We start from the raw sequence: 17,500 nt of genomic DNA, 5'->3' as shown, positions 1-17,500 counted from the left end.
GTGGGTGGGTGCGGGACTGGTGGACCACCATGGGTTTCTTCTCCGAATTCCAGTTTCCTCCTACATCCCAAAACAAAAGACATGTGGGTTGGTCCTGTCTATCGGATTGTGTGACCGAGTGGTAGAATAGGGGAGAGTTGAGAGTTGAGAGTTGCCCAACATGGGCAACAATGTGGCATCGGATATATATGCATCGTGTGGAGGTTGTGGCGCAACTATATCAGCCACTGGTCGGGTTGTAGGGTACAGACTGCACCTCTGGTCGTCACATTGGAGGAAGGAGGTGTCTGCAGGTTTCAGAGAAGATACTCCAGGTCATTGTCTGTGACAAAGAGAGATGGGAGAGGCTGCATCTGTTCTCCCTAGAGCTGAGGGGGGTAGGGCAATAGAGGTGGGCAGAATTATAGAGAGGAATACATAGGGGAGGTAGGAGGAATAGTTTCTCCACAACAGATCTGCCAAACACTACAGGGCAAAGGCTTACGTTAAGCATGAGGAGGCTTGGAAGGGATCTGGTGGGGATCTTTTTTCCCCAGGAGGGGATTGGAATCCGGAATCACACTGTCTGAGGGAGTGGTGAGGGCAGAAAATCCCAATGGAATATCCGATGAGCACTTGAATGCCCGTGGCATGGATAAGGGTACGGACTGAGCGCTGGTGCATGGGATCGGTGAAGCTCGGGAGTTCATGTCGGTATGGAGACTGTGACCCATCGAGTCAGGCACAGAAACTGGCCCTTCGATCCCACTCGTCCATGCTGACCAAGTGTGTGAAGGAGAAGGCATTCTGGAGGGAGGGAGGCTTTAATCCTTGGAGCATAGGAGAATGGCGGGGGGGGGGGGAGTTAATTTTATAGCGGTGTATAAATCAGGAAGCGCATAGACAGGATGAAGATGCAAAATCTTTTCCCCAGATTTGTGAGTCAAGAACTAAAGGGCACAGGTTAATGTTGAGAGGGGCGAGATTCAATAGGAACTGGGAGGGGAGACTTTTTCACAGAGAGGGTGGAACGAACTGCCAGAGGAACAGCTCGAGGCAGGGTACAGTGACAACATTTAAAGGGCACTTTGACAGGAACGTAGATAGGAAAGGTTTAGAGGGACATAGGCCAAACATGGGCAAATTGGACGAGCTTGGATGAGGACCAATCGAGATGAAGGTCCCATTTCTCTATGTGTGTGCATTTGTGTATGTCTTTGTACCCTTGTGTATGTCTTTGTACCCTTGTGTATGTGTGTGCTTGGAGCGTTAGTGTTGACCTGAATCATCAGTGTGATCTGTGAACCATGTGCACTGCACTTAGCCGTGTACCGAGTCCTCGTTCTAGGCTCTGGACGCGTCTGTGGGGGAGGGGGGCGTGGGATCCCAAGACCTGGAATGGGTCTGGTGGGTGGTCTCTCTGGATGCTTCTCGGAGTGGGGTGGGTGGGTAAGAAGAACATCGGGTGGAGTGGATTGGGGTGGAAGACCTTCACGGGGCCGGGGTGGGGGTAGAGGGTGGAAGAACAGAGGGATTCAGTGAGGAAATGAGGAGAGTGAAGTTTTTATTTTTATTTACAGAGGCAGTACGGTAACGGGCCCTTTTGCGTCATCCTTGTGACCAATTAACCTGCTAACCGTGCATTTGGGTTGTGGCAGGAACCGGGAGCTCTCGGGGGAAACTAACGCGGTCACGGGAGAATGTACGAGCTCTTTACAGGCAGCGCCACGAATTAAACCCGGGTCGCTGGCACTGTAATAGCGTTCCACTAACCGTTACTTTATTGTGCTGTGCGGGATACGGAGAAGAAGGGGAGACCGTTTCCCCAAGATAACTTGCCATGATCCGTTTCCAACGGGAGCTTCGCAAAGAGGGGAAGTTACAGGGAAGTGGAGGGGAGTACGCCGAGCAAGCTTATGCGGGGCAGGGGGAGAACAGGGGTATCTGGTGAACTGTAAGTACCTTTACAGACCCCTTAACGTCCATGGATGTGTGGTACAGAAGACAGCGTGAAAGGGAGAAAGAGATAACAGAGGAGACACAAGAGATTCTGCAGATGCTGGAAATCTTCAGCAACACACACAAAATGCTGGAGGAATAGAGGAAGCAGTTTTTGGAAATGGAATTGGTTCATTTTTTTCACATGCACTGGCGTACTGTGAAAAGTTAGTCTTGCACGCTGTTCATGCAGATCAGGTTATTACGCAGTGCATTGAGGTAGAACAGGGAAAACAATAACAGAATGAAGAACAGGTGTTACAGCTACTGAGAGGCGCAGTGCAGGTAGATATTGAGGCGCAAGGGCCCTAATGAAGTATGTTGTGAGGTCAAAAGTCCAATTTATCGTATTAGGGGACCATTCAATGGTCTTATAACAAGCTGTCCTTGACCCTGGTGGTACGTGCTTTCAGGCTTTTGTATCTTCTGCCCGATAGGAGGGGGAGAAGAGAGAACGTCTGGGGCGGGTGGGGTCTTTGACTATGCTGGCTGCTTTATGGAGGCAGTGAGAAATGTAGACGGAGCCCGTGGTGGAGGGGCTGGTTTCTGTGCTGTGCCGAGCTGTGTCCACAACTCTCTGCAGATCCTTACGCAAACAGCTGCCGGACCCAGCCCTGATGGATCTGGACGAGTTGCTTTCTAGGTGCATTGGTAAAAGGCAGTCAGAGTCGGCAAGGACCTGTCGAATTTCCTTCGCCTTCTGAGGAACTGGAGGCGCTGTAGATGGGGTTTATTGGCCGTTACGTCTATTTTTTTTTATGAAGGAAATCTTTCTCCATGATAAAGTTATGTAAAACCTGGAGGTCAAGGGTTAAAGATGGCTCGAGAACATATTTTCCCTGTAAATTGTACTGAAGATCTGTAGAAAGTATCCTCAGGTTACATCACGGCCTGGAGAGCCAGCCGCTCTGCTCTGGACGGACGGAGCCTGAAGAGAGCGGTAAATACGGCCCAGTCCTCCACCGTCTCCTCACCTCCCTCCGTCCCGTCCACCCTCACAATGCGTTGCTTCAGGGAGGCTGGCAATATCGTAAATGTTTCTTGCCACATTGGTCCAACTTTCTTTTCTCTCCAATACTTCCGGGAGAAGTAGTGAGAGCTCGAAAGCCCGGGCATCCAGACTCACGAACGGTCTCCCCCCCTCCGCTGATATTTGACTCCTAAAACCCATTACCCCATTTCCCCCCCCCACCCTTCCCGATGGGGCTGTCTGACCTGGTCCACCCACGGAGAGGCAACGGCCAAGAAAGCTCACCAACACCTCTACTTCCTCAGCAGGCTGGAGAAACTCGTGCCGGTGCACCTTCTCTGGGTGGATGACGGCCTGGCCTGGCAACTTCTCTGCTGGATACTACAGAGAGTTGTGGACACAGCTCAGCACATCGCGGAACTCAGACAACCGTCCGTGGATTCTGTCTTACCCTTCCCGCGGACTAGTGGAGGCAGCCAACGTAATCAAAGATCCCCCCACCCCTTCCCCTCGGGCAAAAGATATTGCACATACCAACCAAAGCACGCACCACCAGGCTCAAGGGCAGCTTCTCCACCACTGTTTCCAGTATCACTTCTTTCGCATGCCCTTCCCGCCGGAGGGACCAGGTTCTCGGATGTAACCTCACCTCTCTCGGTCATTTTTTTATTGTCACTTTAACTTTCCTTTTTTTCACTATTGCATTGTGATCACCGTTTTACACTCTTTCCTGTGTTTATTGCTGTAGTTGTCACTGTCATTTCACGCGAGGTACACCAGTCACCGAGCCCCGCTGTAGTCAAACCGTTTATTGTTAGACGTACGAGTCCAAGTGTGCGCAGGGGCAGCGAAAACCCTTCGGGCTGCCGCGACACAGGCACGCAACATCCACACGCGTAGTATCAATTAAACACGAATGGCACTCAGTTTTTACAAGAAGGAACACAATTAGAACATCAATCACGGTTCATTTAGTGCAAAGTGGTCACAGTGGTATTATACTGAGGCAGTGATTCGAGCTGTGCAGGTGGTGTGGGATTTCAGGCTTCTGTACCTACAGCCCGATGGTAGCTGCCAGAAGATGGCGTGGCCCGGATGATAGGATCTTTGATGACTGATGTTGCCTTCTTGAGACAGTACCTCCTGTGCCGATAGTGGGAGGGACGTGCCCGTGATGTATTGGGCTGAGTCCACTACTCTCTGCAGCGTGTTAGGTTCCTGCCCTTTCGAATTGCCCTACCGCACCACGATTCAACCAATCAGGACACTTTAAACGATATATCTGTCGAAGTTCGTCAAGGTGATGGGCAACAAGCCCAAACTCTTTAACCTCGCAAGTAAAGATTCAGGCGCGCCTTTCTTGTGATTGCATCGACGTGCCGTCAGTATGGTTCATAAACTCAGCTGAGATTGACTCCGAGGAGTTGGTATGCGGCAGAGACTCTCACAAGGTTGAAGATATGCGGACGAGAGCTTGAGTAGCGGCGGCGGGGAGCAAGTTATTAATACAGATTTGATCTTGATGGTCAAAATTGGGCTCTTGCAGTACTGGTGACGCCCAATAGAGGGCGATGCTGAGCGTCTGGTACAACAACAACAACAACAACAGAAGCGGCCAGGTTGACAGTAGCGAAGGGGCTGTAGGATGGTGCACTTGAACCTCTGTCTCTCATACAACACAGATGCAAGCCTTTCGGTCCGACTTGTCCGTGACCTTCCGGCACTGGATCGTGGCAAATTTCTGCAAGCCGCTCCCTGCAAATCCACGCATTACTTCTATTATAATGGTATTAAGCTTTTAAATCCAAATTCTCCGTCTCTGAATGTTACTAATAATATTCTTTTAATTTTTTCCGCAGCTCCGGCGATTTTCCAACCCCTAGAAGTTGACGCAGTGAAACAAGTTGTACTCTTTATTTCCAATTTACCCCGTTCTGACCTTCTTGTCTGCCTGCACTGCACTTTCTCTGTAACTGCTATAGTTTATTCTGCATTCTGTCAGTGTTTTACCTTGTTCTACCTCAATTAACTGTGTAATGATCTAATCTGCATTAATAGTGTGCGAAGACAAAACTTTTCACTGTATCTAGGACGTGTGACAGTAATAAGCCAATTCCAATTCCAATGCCGACTATGGAGCCGGATGAGTTAGGTTCGTCCGCCCATCTTTGGCCCACAGCCCTCTAAACTTCTTCGACCCGTGTAGAGTGCCTACCTTTGAAATGCAGTGAATGTGCCCACTTCAACCACTATTTCTAGCAGCTAGCACCACCCTCTGCGTGAACAAGTTGCCCTCTGATTGTTCTTCATACATATTGTGTTTTTTTCTAAATCTGCGTTTGATCCGGAGTAACACCCTCCTTTCCATTCGTGTCCCGAAGTATAACAATAAACAATCTCGAATCCTAATGTTTCTTTTACCTCTGATCTTAAACTTAAGAGCGCTGGGGAAAAGTACTTCGTGTTTTCACCCCGTCTGTTCCCCCTCGTGATCTGACACAAATGCCTCTATCGGGCCTCTCTGATTGGTTGTTTCGCAGCCTTGTACGGGGGCTCCAAAGCACAAGATTGCAGGAGGCTGCAGAGGGTTGTAGATTCAGCCAGTTCCATTAGGGGCGCAACCCCACCCTCACACCCACCACCATCGAGGACTCAAGATGACGACAGACCCTCATTAAGGACCCTCATTAAGGATCCGGGCGTGCCCTCTTCTCATTACTGCCATCGGGGGCGGCGGGGAGGTACAGGAGCCTGAACACCCACTCTCAATGATTAAGAACAGCTTCTTCCCCTCTGCTATCAGATTTCTGATCGGTCCATGAACGATGAGCAGTGCCCCGTTATCCCCCCTTTCGCGCTAAGTATTTATTTTTAAGATTGTTTTACCGTAACTTAGTAGTTATTTATGCTTTGCATTGTTCTGCTGCCACAAATCAACATGACATCTGTGAGTAATAATAAACCTGATTTGAATTCTGATTTTGATTAATGACATCTTTCTTACATCCTCATCAGCGACTTATGAGGGGTGATCGATAAGTTCGTGGCCTAAGGTAGAAGGAGTCAATTTTAGAAAACCTAGCACATTAATTTTTCCTACATTTACTCACTTAATCCAGCGGCCGTGGAGCATACGGATCCCTTTTTTGGAGAAGTCGGCATCTTGGATCTCCAGAAGTGGTCCGCAGCATGGGGTGATTGATAAATTCGTGGCCGAGGGTGGAAGGAGATGTTATTAACTGCATTTTCACTCAGAGTTGAACTGTGAACTGCATGCGCACGTAACGAGAGCTGGATAACTCATCTCCTTCTATCTTAGGCCATGAGCATATCAATTACCCCTCGTATATCGTGAGATCCCAACAACACACAGAGTCCCGGAGGAACTCTGCAGGCCAGACAGCATCTATAGGAGAGAGTACAGGACAATTGTGGGACCGTGATATCGCAACTCCGGTTTCACGGTGCCCTGACTGACTTCGACTCACATTTCCTTCTGGACCAGGTCCCCACGGGAAGCCACGGATCCCAGCGATGTTCCCTCTGCTACTGTACATCCCAGTAACAACCCCCCCCCCCCACCCGACCCGTAAGATGAAGTTCAAATTCAAGTTTTTTAGGCACTGTCGCAGATAATCAGGGGATAAATGACATGAAAAACGACCTTTTCTGGCGTAGTGACAGTTCATTACAGACATAACAAACATTGGTTAAAAGGCCTAATACTGTTTTGATCGCCCCGTTACAGGAAGTGCATTACTAAACTAGAAAGAGTGCACAAAATATTTTACAGGATGTCGTCTGGACTCGGGAACCTTGTCTTGCATACTGTTCATACAATGCTATCATTACACACACAAAACTCTGGAAGGAATCAACAAGTCAAACGGCATCTATGGAGGGGAATAAAGAGTGGACATCTAATTATACAGTTCATTAAGGCAGACCAAGATAAAACAATGAAGAATAAAGTTTAACAGCTACAGAGAAAGTGCAGTGCAGGTAAACAATAAGATGTAAAGTAGACTGAGATCAAGAGACCATCTTATTGTGCGAGGGAACTATTCAATGGTCTAATAAAAGTGGGGTAAAAGCTGTCCTTGGTACAAGCTTTCAGGCTTTTCTAAAAGGTAAAATAATAACAATGAAAACAGAACAAGACAAAATAACAGAATAGAGCATACATTACAGGCCCTTCGGCCCACAATGTTGTGCTGACCATGTAATCTACAATAATAACAGAACAAGGTAAAATCATAACAGAATGCAGAATAAGTGCAACAAATACAGAGGAAGTGCAGTGCAGGTAAACAATAAGGTGCGAGATCATATCAAGGTGGATTGTGAGGTCATGAATCCAATGTAAAAAAAGGTCCATTCAAGAGTCTGATAGCAGTGGTTCAGAAGCTCTCCTTGAGCCTGGAGTACGTGCTTTCGGGCTTTTGATGGGAGATGAGAGAATGGCAGACATGGGTGGAGTCTTTGATTATGCTAGCAACATGTCCACTCAGGGGAGGTTGGTTCCCAGGGTTAAGACTTTATTCTCTGGAATGTAGGAGATTGAGGGGTGTTCTGATAGCAGCACATAAGATCATGAGGGGTACACGCAGGGCGAAATCATACAGCGCATTTCTCTTTGTCAATTTGCCATTCCTATCTGCACCACTATTACAATCTGGACGACACTGGTTTGCTGTTTTACATTCATTCCTGCATTTATCATTGTATTTTATTATTACCACGTTCTCAGTTTCCTCAACGAGCTTCACATAAAAAGGATTTTGTACTCTGGTGTAATCAAATTTGAGTTTATTGTCAGATGCAGAAGTCCATGTATGCACAGGTGCAATGAAATACTAACTTGCTGCAGCATCACAGGCACAGAGACGCACCATTCATAATGAAAAAGACATTTACATTTACAAATACGATAATAGTATTCATTTCAAGAGGACTAGAATATAAAAGCAAGGTTGCAATGTTGAGATTTTACAAATCGCCGGTGAAATCTCACTTCAGTATTGTGAGCAGTTGTGAGCCCCTTATCTGAGACAGGATGTGCTGACACTGGAGAGGGTATAAAGGAAATTTATGAAAGCAAGTTCTGGATTGAACGGCTTATCATATGAAGAACATTTGATAGCTCTGTGCCTATATTCACGAGAATTCAGAAGAATAAATCCAAACCTATCGAATGGTGAAAGGCTTTGATGGAGTGGCTGTGGACAGAATGTTTCCTGTGGTGGGAGAATCGAGACCAGAGGACACAGCCTCAGAACAGAAGAATGTCCTTTTAGAATGGAGATGAGGAGGAATTTCTTTAGCCAGAGAGTGGTCAATATGAGGAATTCTTTGCCACAGGCAAGTGTGAAGGCTGAGCCTTTATGTATATTTGAGGCAGAGGTTGACAGTTTCTTGACTGGTCAGGGAATGAAGGGATACAGGGATAAATTAGGAGATTAGGGCTGAGAGCAAAAGTGGACCAGCCATGAAGAACTGGTGGACCAGACTTGATGGGCCAAATGGCCTAATTTTGCTCCTATATCTTATGGTCTTATGGTCTAGCACTGTAACAGGTTCTTCGGTCCATCTAGCTGATTATAGTTTCTTGTGGAAGGTTGGAGATACGTCTCTACCAAAGGAGGTGTTAGACGCTTCTTCTCTCTGATTGCCTGGAGGTAACCCTTGGGCACGATGTAGCACCTACTTAGCCACTCCGCCCCAATCAGAGTGACATGAAGCCATGGGAGCAGGTGGTGGATGGTCATATGAGCAGCTGGGTCAGATCACAAGTCCTGGTTATGTGACCACTGACGCCAGGCAATCTCTGAAGAGTATTGATAATGGCTGGAGTCACCTGTCTTGTAAAGACAGTGCCCAGAAATAGGCAATGGCAAACAACTGCTGTATAAAATCTTTCCAAGAGTAATTGTGGTCGTATGACACAGCACAGTACGACCTGCACACAAACCGACTCTTCAGCCATTTAGTCGATTATTCTGCCTAGTCCTATCAACCTGAACCTGTACCATAGTCCTATATACCTCTCCTATCCGTGAACTTATCCAAACTTCCCTTAAATGTTGAAATCGAGCTCCTCCACTTCCACAGGCAGGTCCTTCACTCTTACCCCACCCTCTCGGTGAAGAATTTATCCCTCATGTTCCCTTTAAACTTTTCACCTTTTACCTCTAGTTCTAGTCTCACCCAGCCTCAGTGGAAAAAAATATGTTCTTGCATTTAATCTGTCTGTACCCCCCATGATTTTAAATACCTCTATAAAGTCTCCTCTCATTTTCTACACCTCAGAGACTAAAGTTCTAACCTATTTAAACTTCCCCTATAACTCAGGCTCTCAAGGCCCGGCAACATTTTTGTCAAATTCACAATGTTGCCTCTGGCAAACACCTCAGATATAATAAAATAAAATAAATCAGAATCATGTTTATAACATATCATGAAATTTGTTGCCTTGTGGCCACAGTCCAATTCTCCATGCCCTCTACACTCAACCCTACCCTTTCGGCAACTAAAACTCGAACGAATGCCAGGATCACGCTCTCTGCGAAGGGCCTTGCCGAGAGGCTGACTGTGTTCCTCCCCCTCTCCATCCACAGATGCATTTGAAATGCCGACTCCTGCAGCTGTCTGCACACGGCTCCAGCGTCTGCTCTGCTTCTCTCTCTTTCTCTCGTGCCTTCACGCTGGAAGTACTCAGCAAGCTGGAGAGAGAGGGAGAGAGTGGAGGGAGGGAGGGAGCGAGGGAGAAAGGGGGAGAGAGAGAGAGATATATAATTATCCACATAGAACACTAGTTTTCAGAAGGAGAACTGAGCGAGAGAGACAAGAAGTAAGAGAGGACTCCCTCATGTCATGGAGTCATAGAAAAGTAGCAGGGGTATGGAGGGCAGCTCATCTAGTTCATGCCATACTATTTAAGCTGCCCAGTCCCATCCACCTGCAAACAGCACATTGCCCTCCATACCCCTGCTATCATAGAATATAGCACATAGAACATCGAAATTTACAGCATATTACAGGGCCTTCAGCCCACAATGTCGTGTTGACCATGTAACCTACTTGAGAAACTGCCTAGAATTTCCCTAGCACATAGCCCTCTATTTTTCTAAGTTCCACGTACCTGTCTTAGAGGCTCTTAAAAGACTCTGTTGTATCCTCTTTCATGACTGCTGGCAGCCCACTCCACACATCCACTTTGTGTGAAAAACTTACCCCTGACATCCCCTCAGTACCTGTTTCCAAGCACCTTAAAACTATGCCCCCTCGTGTTAGCCATTTCAGTCCTGGGAAAATAGCCTCTGGCTATCCACACGATCAATGCTCCACATCATCTCATACTCATTCTCATACACATCATCTCATCCTCTGTCACTCCAAGGAGAAAGGGCCAAGTACACTCAACCTATTCTCATAAAGTATGCCCTCCAATCCAGGCAACATCCTCATAAATCTCCTCTGCACTCTCTCTCTCTGTAGTATCCACATCCTTCCTGTAGTGAGGTGATCAGAACTAAACACAGTATTCCAAGTGGGGTCTAACTATGGTCTTATACAGCTCTAACATTACCACATGGTTCTTGAACTCAATCCCATAGTTGATGAAGTCCATTATACCATATGCCTTCTTAACAACAAAAACAAGATATTAGCATTCATATTATATTCTCTCTTCAAATTTGACCTACCAAAATGAACCACTTTGCACTTATCTGGGTCGAAGCCCAGTTCTGCATCCTATCGATGTCCATCTGTAACCTCTGATGACCCTCCGCACTATCCACAACACCCCCAACCTTTGAGTCATCAGCAAACCTACTAACCCACCCTTCTATTTCTTAATCCAGGTCATTTATAAAAATCACAAAGAGGAGGAGTCCCAGAACAGATCCATGCAGACCTCCATGCAGAATACAAACCTCTACAACCACCCTTTTCCTTCTGTGGGCAAGCCAATTCTGGATCCACAAAGTAAGGTCTCCTTGGATCCCATGCCTCCTTACTTTCTGAAGGAGCCTTGCATGGGGAACCTTATCAAATGCCCTACTGAAATCCATATACACTACATCCACTGCTCTACTTTCATCAAAGTGTTTTGTTACATCCTCAAAGAATTCAATCAGGCTCATCAGGCAGGACCTGCCCTTGACAAAGCCATGCTGACTATCCCTAATCAGATTATGTCTCTCCAAATACTCATAAATTCTACCTCTCAGGATCTTCTCCAAAAACTTGTTCACCACTGAAGTCAGACTCACTGGTCTATAATTTTCTGGGTTATTTCTGCTCACTTTCTTGAACAAGGGAACAACATTTGCAACCCTTCAATCTTCTGGTACTTCTCCTGTCCCTATTGATGATGCAAATATAATGACAAGAAGCTCAGTAATCCTCTCCCTTGCTTCTCATAGTAGCCTGGGGTATAACTCCCAGTGACTTATCTAAGTTAATGCTTTTCAAAAGCTCCAGCACTTCCTCTTTCTTAATGTACATATGCTTGAGCATTTTAGTCAGCTGTAAGTCATCCCCACAATTGCCAAGGTCTTTTTCCCTGGTGAATACTGAAGCAAGGTATTCATTAAGTACCTCTGTTACCTCCTCCAGTTCCATACACTCTTTTCCAATATCACATCTGATTGGTCACATGGCTCATCCCCTTGCTCTTCACATATTTGTAGAATGCCTTGGAATTTTCCTTAATCCTGCTCACAGCCTTCTCACAGCCCCTTCTGGCTCACCTAATTTCACTCTTAAGATCCTTCCTAGCAACCTTGTAATTTTTTAGAGTTCTAACAGTACCTAGTTGTTTGAGTCTTTTGTAAGCTTTTCTTTCCTTCTTAACTCGATTTTCTACATACTTTCTACAACATGGTTCTTTAACTCTTCCGTCCTTTCTCTGCATCAATGGAATATCCCTATGCAGAACTCCATGCAAATGTTCCCTGAACATTTGCCACATTTCTGCAGTGCATTTCCCTGAGAACATCTGCTCCCAGTTTATGCTTTCAAGTTCCTGCCTAATAGCATCATATTTCCCCTACCCCAAATAAATGTTTTCCCAAATTATCTGCTTCTATCCCTCTCCAGTGCTATGGCAAAGGAGTTGTGGTCACTACCTTCAAAATGCTCTCCCACCAAGAGATCTGACACTGGACCAGGTCCATTTCCCAATACCAAATCAAGTACACCCTCTCCTCTAGTTGGCATATCTACATATTGCATCAGGAAATCTTTCTGAACACATCTAACAAACTCCACCTTATCTAAAACCCTTGCGCTAAGGAGATGCCAGTCAATATTAGGAAAGTTAAAATCTCCCATCACAATGACCCTCCACAATCTGCCTCCCTATCTACTTCTTGATATCCCTGTTGCTATTGGGGGGGGGGGGGTTTGAAAAAAAAAAACGCTTTCCCGTTTCTGACCTCCACTCACACTGACTCAGTAAACCATCCCTCCATGACCTTCTTCTTTTCTGCAGCCACGACACCATGCCATGCCCCCACCTATTTTGCCTTCCTCTCTGTTGTTTTTGAAAGATCTAAAGCCTGGCACACTCAGCAGCTATTCCTGCCCCTGAGACATCCAAGTCTCTGTAAATGGCCACAATGTCACAGTTCCACATATTGATCCACACTCTAAGTTCATCCACCTTGTTAATGAAACTTCTTACATTAAAACAGATGCATCTCAAGCCATCAGGCGGAGTGCATCTTTGCTGTAACAGCTGCCTACAACCTTCCCATCCTCTGCTTCTTCACTTCAGTTCCCAACCCCCTGCCAATCTAGTTTAAACCTTCCCCAAAAGCATTAGCAAATCTCCCCACCAGGATATTGGTCCCTCTCAGATTCAAGTGCAACCTGTCCTTTTTGTACAGGTCACACCTGCCCCAGAAGAGGTCCCAATGATCCAAAAATCTGAATCCCTGCCTCTGCTCCAATCCTTCAGCCATGCATTTATCCTCCACCTCATTCTATTCCAATACTCACTGTCACGTGGCACAGGCAGCAATATGAGATTACTACTTTTGAGTTCCTGTTTCTCATCTTCCTTCTTAATTCCCTGTATTCTGCCTTCAGGACATACACTCTTTTTTTTTTAACATGTTTCACTGGTACCAATATGCACCACGACCTTTGGCTGGTCAGCCTCCCATTTCAGGATATTGTAGACGCGCTCAGAAACATCGTGAACCCTGGCACCTGGGAGGCAAACTACCATCCTTGTTTTTTTCCTGTCACGCCCACAGAATCACCTATCTCTCTGCCTCACTATAGAGTCCCCTTTTACTGTTGGCATCCTCTTCTGTTCCCTCCCCTTCTGAGCCACAGGGCCAGACTCTGTTCCAGAGGCACAGCCACTGTTGATTCCCCCAGGTTGGTCATCCCCACCAACAGCACTCAAAGTGGACTACTTCTCGTTAAGGGGCACAGCCACAGGTGAGCTCTCCACTACCTGATGCCCTCCCCTCTCCTGATGGTCACCCACTTATCTGTCTCCTGTGGCTCCGGGGTGACTACCTGCCTGTAGATCCTGTCAATCACCTCCTCACTCTCCCGAACAAGCCAAAGGTCATCGAGTTGCAGCTTCAGTTCCTAATGAGGTCTCTAAGGAGCTGCAGTTCGATGAACCTGGTGCAGATGTGGCCATCAGGGAGGCTGGAAGTCTCCCGGAAATCCCACATCTGACACCCAGAATAGAACACTGGCCTCGCAGTCATACCCACTATTCTAATGTGCCAAGCCCTGTGAAATGGTCAATTTCCTAAACTTTTCTTTCCGACCTTTGTGAAGCTCTCTCTCTTTGAGTTGATAGGTATCCATGCACCTATCCAAATTTAAACATTGAATTCACATGTGCCATTTGCACTGGCAGCTCATTCCACATTCTCACAAACCTCTGACCTGAAGAAGTTTTCCTTCATGTTCCCTTTAAACATTTCACTCTTAACCCAAGACTTCTAGTTGTAGTCTCACCCAATCTCAGTGGAAAAAGCCTATCTATACCCCTCATAATTTTGTATACTTCTATCAAATCTCTCCTCAATCTTCTACATCCCAAAGAATGAAGTCCTAACCTATTTAATCTTTCCTTATAACTCAGCCACATGGTTGTATTTATTCTCTGCACTCTTTCACCTATTTTATATCTTTCCTGCAGGTAGGCGAACACAATTCTCCAAATTAGGCCTCACCAATGTCTCATACAACTTCAACATAACATCTCAACTCCTGCACTCAGTACTTCGATTCATGAAGGGCAATGTGTGAATGGTTTTCTTAACGATTCTATCTACCAGTGCCACCACTTTCAATGAATAATGGGATCACAAACAAGAGAAAATCTGGAGATGCTGGAAATATGAGCAACACACCCAAAATGTTGACTGTACTTTTTTCCTTAGATACTGCTTGGCCTACAGAGTTTCTCCAGTATTTTGTGTGAGTTGCAGTGAAAAACGGACCTGTATTCCCAGCTCATTTTGTTTTACTGGAGTCTTCAGTGATCTATCGTTCACTGTGTAAGACCTACCTTGATTGGTCTGACCGAAGTGCAATTCCTCGCATGGATCTGTACTAAATTTCATCTACCATTTTCCAGCTGGTCGAGATCCCGCTGCAACCTCAAACAGTCTTCCTCGCTGTGCACTACCCCAGTCCCAGTGTCATTCACAAATTTGTGAATCCAGTTAACCACATTATCATGCAGATTGTTGATATAGATGACAGACAATAACAGATCCAGCATCAATTCCTGCGGTCACAGGCCTCCAGTCAGAGAGGCCGATGTCGGTGCATCTCAGAGTACCTGTGCTATTGCAGATTCAATGAATAGTTTCGTAGATAGGTGTGTGTGTGAGGTGTGTGTGTGTGTGTGTGTGTGATGTGTGTGTGTGTGTGTGTGTGTGTGTGTGTGTGTGTGTGTGTGTGTGTGTGTGTGTGAGGTGTGTGTGCATGTGTGTGTGTGTGTGTGTGCATGTGTGTGAGGTGTGTGTGCATGTGTGTGTGTGTGTGTGTGTGTGTGTGTGTGTGTGTGTGTGTGTGTGTGTGTGTGTGTGTGTGTGTGTGTGTGTGTGCACTTTCTCCCTGTGACCCCATGGGTTTCCTCTAGGAGGTTCCTTTCACATCTCGGAAAAGATGAGTGGTGTTGGTGGGTTAAAGTGCCAATGTGAAAGGTGAATTGCCTTCTTAGTGTGTGGGTGAGGGGTAGAATCTGAGGGGAGTTGGTGGGATTTTGGAGGGTTGGGGATGAATGAAACAAAACAAGTGGGGTTAGTGAGATGGGGGGTTGTGGGTTAGCAGAAATCTAGCGGGTCAAACGATCTGATTACACAAATGTTTTCTTATCACTCTCTTGTGTCTCCTGGAGTTTAATTACCTGACCATTAGGAACACAGATCATGCATCAAATCTGGTCCTTGCAGTACAAACTTCTCGTTCAAACTCTTCTAAACATGTATTGAACACTTCTAGAGCAATGCACAGTACGGGAACAGATGACAACATCAACCTCTCCACATACACACCCACAAACACACTCTAACACACACATAGACCATCACTGGGGGATGGGTGTCTCTTATTCTCTCTCTCTCTCTCTCTCTCCCTCTCTCTCTCTCACACACACACACACACACACACACACACCCACAAGCACACTCTAACACATACATAGACCATCACTGGGGGATGGGTGTCTCTTATTCTCTCTCTCTCTTTCCCTCCCTCTCTCTCTGCCCCCCCTCTCTCTCACCCCCCCTCTCTCTCTCCCCCCTCTCTCTCTCTCTCTCTCTCTCTCTCACACACACACACACACACACCAGATGCTGGGGATCAAGGTACATGAGAGGTTTGGACCTGGAGTCGAAAGTTGGCTGATCAGCTAATATCCAGCTGGATGTAGAACAGGTCAGAAAGCTGGAGGACCTCCTCTCCTATCTCATATTGAATCGGCTGCTGTAAGTTACGCCCTTGGTTGTGCAGGTGTGTGTGGGAGAATTAGAGAGGAAGAGTTAAAAGTTAAGGGAGAGGGTATTACTTCAGGATTGGGGAGATGGTAGAATATGAAACTATGATCATATAGTAATAGAGCAGGGGAAGCGGCCATTCGGCCCAACTGGTCTATGCAGTGTAAGTTGCCTGCAGTGGCTCGTCCCATTTGCCTGCATATGTCCCAATTCCCTCTTAACCCTTTCTATCCATGTGCTTGCCCAGTTGCCTTTAAACATTGTTATTGTGCCTGCCTCAAACACTTCCTCAGGCAGCTCTTTCCATATGGCCACCGTTCTCTGTGCGGAAAAAGTTGCCACTTAGATTCCCTTTGAAGCTTTCCCTCTCATTTTAAACCAGCTCCCTGGAGTCCTTATCTACACCCCCTATGGTTTTATAAACCTCTATAAGGGTACTCCTCAGCCTCTTCACTCCAGGGTAAACAGTACCAGTCTACCCAGCCTCTCCTTATAACTCAGGTCCGTCACCCCCTCCATCCCGGGGACGTCCTCACATATCTTTCCTGCACCCTCTCCAGCTTAATGACATCCTTCCTATAGCTGGGTGACCAGACCAGGAAGCTTTACTCCAAGTGAGGTCTCACCGATATCTTGTGCAGCTGTCATGTTGTATGCCAACTCCTGAACTCAGAGCGATAACTTTAATTAAAATCGCTTACAACGGTAGCCATACCTCCACAGAAGATGGGAAAGGTAGAATATTCGCAGGGTGTGGGGTGGTGGGTGGGAGGAGTCTCATTTGAAGCTTTACCGAGGAAATGACAATTGTAGACGATTATTATTTATTATAACTTCGAGTAATTGTACGTTTTTGCACAGTAACGCTGCCGTAACACAGGATATTTCACAACAACTGTCGGTGATAAATCTGATTCTGATTCCAGAAACTTATTCGTTTAGTGTGTGTGTGTGTGTGTGTGTGTGTGTGTGTGTGTATGTGTGTGTGTGTGTGTGTGTGTGTGTGTGTGTGTGTGTGTGTGTGTGTGTGTGTGTGTGTGTATATAGTGGGGGGGGGGTGTCCGTTCCTTTGCCTTTCATTGTTTACCCACCCTCTCTCACTCGGGGGTTCTCTGTCCCTCCCCACCCCCCGCCGCCTACTACAGCTATCCCGCGGATTTAACCCATTTTAAGCTCCAGAGACCGAGGCGAGAAGGTGGTTAATCAGAGGCTGCACAGCCTCTGACCCGTAGCCGACCCTCCCCCGCCCACTTCCCCCACCTTCCGCTCTTCCTGATGCGTGTGTGTGTGTTTTTCCAACAGGAATGTGTCATGGAAAGTCCGGCAGACTTTGTCACGACCCAAGACAGTCACGCCCCTTTGGGAGATATGGAGACGGTGCGGAGCTGGTTATAACTCCCCGGGACATAGCGAGTGCAGAGCAGAGCAGTCGGATACAGACCCAACGTAAAGCCGGTAAGTACCAGAGTGTTCGTGACGTTATGTGCCAGTCTCTCTGACTACTGTCCCGCTCGGCGCGTTTTCCACCGCAAGCCTCTGTTTCCCCGCGCCCCCTTTACCCCTTCCC

At 46.7% G+C, this 17,500-nt stretch overlaps 1 protein-coding gene across 1 annotated transcript in view; it reads left to right on the top strand.

Moving 5' to 3' along the window:
• Positions 1-17,037: 17,037 nt before the first annotated feature.
• Positions 17,038-17,500, top strand: part of LOC132393292 (protein c-ets-1-B-like) — a 23,194-nt gene continuing 22,731 nt past the window's right edge. The window contains exon 1 of the mRNA XM_059968342.1: positions 17,038-17,388. The gene's annotated coding sequence lies outside the window, so the exon portion shown is untranslated. The remainder of the gene's footprint in view (positions 17,389-17,500) is intronic.

Source organism: Hypanus sabinus, chromosome 1 (assembly GCF_030144855.1).
Source record: "Hypanus sabinus isolate sHypSab1 chromosome 1, sHypSab1.hap1, whole genome shotgun sequence".
Taxonomy (NCBI): domain Eukaryota; kingdom Metazoa; phylum Chordata; class Chondrichthyes; order Myliobatiformes; family Dasyatidae; genus Hypanus; species Hypanus sabinus.
The sequence above is the reverse complement of the archived record's forward strand: the minus strand, read 5'-3'. Positions and strand labels throughout refer to the sequence as shown.